This window comes from Coptis chinensis, chromosome 4 (genome assembly GCF_015680905.1).
Source record: "Coptis chinensis isolate HL-2020 chromosome 4, ASM1568090v1, whole genome shotgun sequence".
Classification (NCBI taxonomy): domain Eukaryota; kingdom Viridiplantae; phylum Streptophyta; class Magnoliopsida; order Ranunculales; family Ranunculaceae; genus Coptis; species Coptis chinensis.
In genome coordinates, this window is record NC_141459.1 from 63,632,064 (window position 1) to 63,640,235 (window position 8,172).

Sequence of the window (8,172 nt, forward strand, 5' to 3'; positions counted from 1 at the left end):
CGAGTTATTTTTTTTTAATAGAGAGTATGTGGGGTTTTCATGTTATAAGAAATTTGGATGAGTGTTCAATATAATATTTGTATATAATAGTTATGCATATATTTTTCAGAATAATTAATATGACAGGACCCGTTCGTAGATAATCTTTGAAGATCCCACATAATGAGTCAGGTATATAATTTAAAGAATAATTAACGGGAAATTGGGAACTGGATAATCTTTGATGATCCCATATAGTAAATCAAGCATAATTTATTTTTATGTCATGTTTGCAAGGATACTATAGATGGATAAGTAGAAAATTGGTATTACACACCACATTGGATAATTAAAAGAAAATCAAAAACTGGATTCAAATACATTGAACTGAGCTCAAAGAGTAATTAACGAGAAATTGGAAACTTTATGCAAATACAATAAACTAAACTTAAAAAGTAATTAACTAGAAATCAGAAACTGGATGCAACTGTATTAAACTAACGTAAGAGAATAACTAATGGAAAATTAGAAATTGGATGCAAATCCTTGAAAAATATTTAACGGGAAATCGGAAACGGTATGCAAAAATGCATCAAACAAATCTCAAATAATAATTAACGGTGAATCAGAAATTGGATGCAAATGCATTGAACTAACATTAAAATATAATTAACAGGAAATCAAAAATCAAATGCAACTGCATTTAACTAATCTCATAGAATAATTGACGGGAAATAAGAAACTAGATGCAAATGTATTGAAATAACCTCAAAGAATAGTTAATGGGAAATTAGAAACCGGATGAAATTGCATCGAACTAACCTCAAAGCATAAATGATCAAAAATCATAAACTAGATGCAGATGTATTGAACTAACCTCAAAGAGTTATTAATGAGAAATCGGAAACTTGATGCAAATGTAATAAACTAATCTGAAGACTAATTAACGAATATAGAAACATAAAAAAAATGGATGCAACTGCACTGAACTAACCTCAATGAATAATTAATGGAAAATCATAAATTTGATGCAATTGCATTGAACAAACCTCAAAAAATAATTAACGGGAAATCGAAAACTTGCTACAAATGCATTAAACTAACCTAAAAAAACATAATTAACGGAAATCAGAAATTGGATGCAACTGCATTGAACTAACCTCAAAGAATAATTAATGGAAAATCGGAAACTGGATGCAACTGCATTAAACTAAAATCATAGATTAACTAACAGGCCGGGAAATCAGAAATTGGATACAATATCCTTGATAAATATTTAACGAAAAATCAGAAAATTGATGCAAATGCATTGAAATAACCTCAACGAATAGTTAACTGGAAATCAGAAACCAGATGTAACTACATCGAACTACCCTCAAAGCATAAATAACCGGAAATTGGAAGCTAGATGTGAACTAACATCGAAAAATAATAACAGGAAATCAGAAACTGGATGTAGACGTATTAAACTAACCTCAAAGAGTAATTAACGAGAAATTGGAACCTTGATGCAAATGCAATTAACTAATCTCAAAGAGTAATTAACGAAACATTGAAAACTAGATGGAACTGCACTGAATTAACCTTAATGCATAACTAACGGGAAATCGTAAACTTGGTGCAACTGCACTGAATTAACCTCAAAGAATAATTAACGGGAAATCAGAAACTTGATACAACTACATTAAATTAACCTCAAAGAATAATTAATGAGAAATCGGAAACTAGATCCAACTACATTGAATTAGCCTTAAAGAATAATTAACGTAAAATCGGAAACTTGATGCAAATGCATTGAACTAACCTCGAAACACAGTTGTATTATATATAGGGAGAATATAATATCTCGACAAATATAGTTTTGCATTTTAAGTAGTGCTTATTATAATTATTTTATTATGATTGGGAATGCCTTGCTATTTAAGTAGCTTTAATATCATCTTCGCCACATTGGGCATTCTCACAAAATTTCAATCAAACTTCTATTATTAAACATAACAACAAAAATAAATCGATGGGTTTTACCAAGGTTTGGTGCTTTCTTTTTATAGAGAGTGGTGCAAGAAATTTGAACAAGTGATTAATATAATTTTCATATCTCATAGCTATGAATAGTTGCTAATATTTTTTAGAATAATTTAATATAACGACACCCGTTTGTAGGACGGGTTCGAAAGCTAGTGCACTACTAGGCGCAAAACAAACATTCCAAAAGACGCCTTTTTAACTGAACAGTTTCCCACGTTATCTGAACACAATGGAATTGTTAAGTACAAGGACCCTGGTCGTCCTACTGTACAATGCACCTTAGGGGATACTCACACGACAACTGCTCTATTAGATCTGAGAGCGAGTGTTAACTTACTCCTTTATTATCTATATAAACAAATAGGTCTACAAGAGATGTAACCAACTAAGATGACGTTGCAATTAGCTGATCGTCTATTAAGTATCCTAAGGGTGTGGTTGAAAACGTGCTGGTTAAAGTTCAAGATTTTTACTACCCAGCTGACTTCATTATCCTCGACACAGAAGTCGCTAACGACTCTGTTCCTATCATTTTAGGGCGTCCTTTCTTGGCAACTGCCAACGCGCTCATAAACTGCCATGATGGTTCGATGTCCATGTCTTTTGGCCATCTTTCTGTTGAGGTAAATGTTTTCAAAATGATGAAATAGTTACCAGATACGACTATCGATGGAGAAGTTAGCATGATCGAGAGTTTAGCTCAAGATTATTTCAAAAACAAGTTTCCTGATAATCAGATGCACAAATTCCTTTCTTTTGGAAGTTTTGACTTTGACGAGAACTCCTTGGAAGTAGAGGAAGATTTTCTTTGACTCTTTTGCAACTCTTCTTTGCCACCTCGCGAGTCCCCTCCTATTAATACCCATTCATCCATTGACGCCATGCCAGAAGAATAATTTTTCACCCATTATCCCAGTGATTCTTCCAACCCACCTATTGAAGAATGTCTTGAATATCTAAAAGCTTCTGATGATCTAGACCTGAGAGCTCTAGCTGAGCACCATTTACCCATCTCACATCATCCTATCACTCATTCACCTTCCATCAATGTTCCCCACCCTCCACCTTTTCAAAGGAACCTTGAGTTTGCACTTGACTCTCTTGTTTCTCCTGTGCTTCATGATTTTCAAAACTCTCCTAGTAAGAAAATACTACCTAAAAAGCTGTATGATACTTTCATTTTCAGTTGCGTGATTATACCAACTAACGCCACCAATGAGTTTTGTGATAAACCCACATTCTCATTTTTTCCATTCTTTACTTCTAAAACTTATTCATATCCACCATATCTTTTACTACCATCAATTTTCTCACAGTCATTCACTTGGCCACCCTTTTGTTGGAGGAAAAAAAAACTTTGCATACCAGGTTAGGTGCTAGATCCATCAGTATTCACTCTCATTCCGCTACGCCACGTCATGGGAAATCATGGTGCTTGATTTTGTTTGAATGTGTTTTCTGTGACAATGATTTATGGAAAGATCCCCAACTATTTCGGTTGTTGATATATGGTAAACTGCTTATATATATATTAACTGTTTTGGATAAAGTCTCGAGTATCTGACTATAAAAGACTCATTTTGTTTGGTGTACTTCCTCTCATTTCCATATATTGGTAAGTGCACCATTAAGGTAATAGGGCCCTCCCTTTGGAATGTGTGGCTGTAAGTACTTGATCCTAAGTCCACATGTAACGTAATTCATGCTTTCCACTCTTGCATGTTTTCTCGGTTTTTGAGTCATGTTTCTCTATGGAGTGATTTTCGTCTTTATTGCTTTATTGTTTCTTTTATATAAAACCTTATTCATAAAAAGTAAAAAAATATTAAAATCCTATAAATAGTAATCTAGCAAGTCTCGGGAATTTGACTTTAAAAGACCCACGTTTTTAAACAAATTTTCTAAAACCTATTTTCAAAAATTTGTTTGGGGGTGGGGTGTTTGGTCTTTCCATTCTTGATCAATCAACTTCCTATTCTTATCTCTTCCTCGTCTCGTAATTGTTTCCCTGTTTTTAGTAGAAATTTTTTTTTAGTTGTTTAGTTAAGTAGTTAATTTTGGGTTATGCAATTGTTTTCAAATATTTGGTTGTTAGTTGAATTTTAAGTTTAATTAAATTTTTGTCGAAACATGCCATTGCAGTTTCCTCTTCTTCTGGTAATTAAGGAGGAATCATCCTGAATTGGAGGAGGAAGAAGTCTAGCATCCTGATCCACAGGAGGAGGGAGTGTTGTGCGCCCAGAGTTCATAGCATTTACCCCAGAAGGGGAAAAGCCAGGGGAAGTTGTAGCAGTTCTTCAGCAAACATGTTGAGATATTCGAAGAGATGGGTGGGATCAGGAACTTGTAGGAACCGTTATTTTCAGAATGAATATTTCTACAAACCGCGAGAACCCACGCGCAGCGGAATCAATGGGTTCTCACGATTTTGGATTAGAGAACATACATTTTAGATCCGGTTTTGATAACTCTAAGAATCCAAGCTTTATGAATCCGAATCAACAATCAACCCCTTGATCTTCTGTTGTATTCCTTTAGAATAGATTGGACGTTGTGTGGGCAACGATCTACCAATCTCCTTCTTTCTCACAAAGCTAGATCCAATTTTGGATCTATCTTTCCTTGCCTCTTTTTCTAATCCAGGTGAATAGTGAGTTCGGCCCCATGTTGAGCGCGACCCGCCCCATGTTGGCGCGACCATCTTAAACACTTGTAACTTTACACCTGAGTTACGATCATGGCTAGCTAAACGATCGATTCCACATTCTAAGCTAAATTTTTCCGGATTTCTACAGGTTTGTTTCGAACTTCGAGTTTTAAGTTTTTCAGTGTTCTAACTTGTTATTTACACTGAACACTCGTAAACAAGGCGCTATTCATACGCGAAGCAAGGACGCTATCAGGTATTCCTTTCTTCCATACCTCGCATCTCAAGTTAGAGGTTTATACTAAAATATCAAGATTGTTTGGAGTGTTGTCGTGTTTAGATTTAGACTTGCATGAGATTAAGGTTTGGTCGGAGAAAAACACCGAACGTAATTAACCGTCAACGTCAACATACAAATCTATTGAGTATACCAATCACTACACCTCTAGCTACTATCCCACCAACCACACCTGACATAATGGCTGAAGAAAGAGAGACTCCTCTCTCCGACTTCTACAAAGCCTTGAGCGATAGCCCTAAATCTTGCATCGTTCTAGCGGACCCAGTGGGGGATTTTCGAATTCCCCCAAACATATTTAATTTGTTACCCGTTTTCCATGGTTTAGACCATGAAAAACCTTACCAACACATGCGTAGGATTGAACAAGTCCTTACAACATTCCATCATCCTACGGTTGGTGCGGAACAAATTAAACTGAGGGTATTTCCCTTCACCTTAGCCGATAAGGTAGCGTCTTGGTTAACTGCCCAAGCGCCAAACTCTGTGGACTCATGGGCTAAACTTGTTCAGCTGTTTATGGAACATTTTTACCCCCCCTAAAGACGGATGAGATGTTTTCCAAGATTTATTTTTTCCGACAGAATCCTCATGAATCATTTTCTGAGGCTTGGAATCGTTTCACCGACCGCTTTATAGAGTGTCCACACCATAACCTAGCAAAGACACGTTAGTTAGTTGCCTTTTTCAAAGGACTTCAACATCACCATAAAGAAGTCCTTGACATAATGAATGGGGGTAGTTTCCTAAGTAAAGGAGCCTCGAGAGGCTTACAAATTTTTAGAAGAGCAAACTAAACGCAATAACAATTGGGGGTAGTGATGATATCCCCGCCTCGCTAGTTCTTCTTCAACGATTAAGGCCACCGGTATGTTTGAGATGAAATCCGATCCGAACTTAAAAATTTAATCGAATCTCTAACTAAAAAGGTTGAGGCTATTTCTGTTCAACAAAAGCCTATCCCCGTCATGAATGTAAACTCCAACCCATGTAATTTCTGTTTGAGTCCTGAGCACCCTGACTCCTATTGTCTTCTCGCCTATGAACAACAACAATTAGAGCAAGATAATGTTTGCTCCATTAATAGCTATCCTATTCCTAATGCCCCATGGAGACAACATCCCAACTTTAGTTGGCGAAACAATCAACAAGTTTCACCTCTAGGGTTTAATAACCAAAATGTTAGGCAAGCAAACAACTATAATCAAGCTCCACCTAGGCAAGGACAGGGACAAGGTCAGGGAAATTATAATAATTATAACAACCAAGCGCAACCACGACAAGGTGTAGCACAAGGTCAGAGTAATTATAATGGTTATAATACCAATAGAGGTATCGTTCCGGTTAACAATAGTAACTATCACAACCCACCCATAAATAATCAACGAGAGATAGTTCCAGTCGCACCACCTGTGACTATTACACCTACACAACCGGATCGTATCGACGCCTTTATACAGGTTACCAAACAACTTTTCCAATCAATGACTCAATCAAACCAACAGATCTTACAATCCATAAATCAGGGCATACAACAGTTAGCCCAAGAGAAAGCCCAACCAAAAGGCGTGTTTCCAAGACAAGCGATACCAAACCCTAAAACGGCAAACACAGCCTTTGAGGTAAACGGTAATACTAGTACGGAAACTACAATCGTAGGTGACCTAAATGCCATCACCACTCTCCGTTCTGGAAGAGTGGTTGATAACAAAGTAACTATGCTTATAGTTACCCCATCAGTACTCCCAACACCGGATATCGAACTAGATACTGAAATAGAAACTAAAGAGCCTACCACTGTAGAGGTACCAGTTAAACCACAACCTAGGAAACCGAAAGCCAAGGTTACACATCAAGTCCAGCCATACGCGAAATATAGAGCGAAACCACCATTCCCTCAAAAATTAGCTATGCTAACCAGGGATACAAACTTTGAGGAGATTAGGAATGTTTTCAAGAATCTAACGATAAACCTTCCTTTTCTCGAAGCTATTAAAAAGCTACCTAACCACGCTAAGTTTCTTAAAGAGTTGTGCACTACTAGGCGTAAGACCAACATACCTAAAGGCGCTTTCTAACTTAACAGGTTCCCAACTTTATCCGAAAATAATGGAATTGTTAAGTACAAGGACCCTGGTCGTCCTACTGTAAAATGCACCTTAGGAGATTCCCACACGACGACCGCGTTATTAGACCTGGGGGCGAGTGTTAAATTACTCCCATATTATTTGTATAAACAAATAGGTCTACAGGAAATGCAACCTACAAAAATAACGCGTTGCAATTAGCGGACCGAAATCAATTAAGTATCCTAAGGGTGTAGTGGAAAACGTGCTTGTTAAGGTTCAGGATTTCTACTATCTTGCTGATTTTGTTATCCTCGATACAGAAGTTGCTAACGACTCTGTACCGATCATCTTAGGGCGCCCCTTCTTGGCCACTACCAACGCGCTTATAAATTGCCGCGATGGTAAGATGTCCTTATCTTTTGGCCATCTTACTGTTGAGATAAATGTTTTTAAAATGATGAAATAGTTACCAGATTTGTCTATAGATGGGGAGGTTAGCATGATCGAGAGCTTAGCTTAAGATTATTTTAACAACACGTTTCCCGAAAACAATATGTACAAATTCCTTTCTTTTGAAACTTCAGATTTTGTAAATGACTCCTACTTAGAGGAAGTCAACACCATCCTTGAGTCCACACAAATTGTAGACCCTTCGGTTGCTCCATATACTAAGTATGAAGACTTGCTACCTAAGCAAGTATTCATTATGCAAAATGAGGACCCAGACGAAACATCTATTGATTTTCCTCCCACCCCAGTGCTTAAACCTCTTCCCCCGGACCTAAAATATATTCAACTTGATCCGGATGGTAGTCATCCAGTAATTATATCTTCTCTGTTATCTAAGGATGAAGAGACACATTTAATCCGGGTGATTAGGGAACATCGGTCTGTGATTGGTTGGTCCCTAGCCGACATTAAGGGAATTGACCCTAATGTTTGCACTCATCGTATCCATTTAGAGGATAACGCGAAGACTTCTCGCTGAACCTCAGGTAAGCTTGAACCCTGCCATGAAAGAGGTGGTTAGGGAAGAAGTCTTACGATTAATCGATCGGGTATCATATACCCAATCTCGATAGTGAATGGGTAAGCCCCATTCATGTAGTTCCTAAGAAATCGGGGAGTTACCATGGTGCGTAATGGAAAGG

General features: G+C 37.2%; 1 non-coding gene across 1 annotated transcript; it reads right to left on the bottom strand.

The window, feature by feature from the left end:
- Window positions 1–5,506: 5,506 nt before the first annotated feature.
- Window positions 5,507–5,610, bottom strand: LOC147504349 (small nucleolar RNA R71). The gene has a single exon (XR_015194052.1). It is a non-coding gene; the product is annotated as a small nucleolar RNA R71 (small nucleolar RNA).
- Window positions 5,611–8,172: the final 2,562 nt, after the last annotated feature.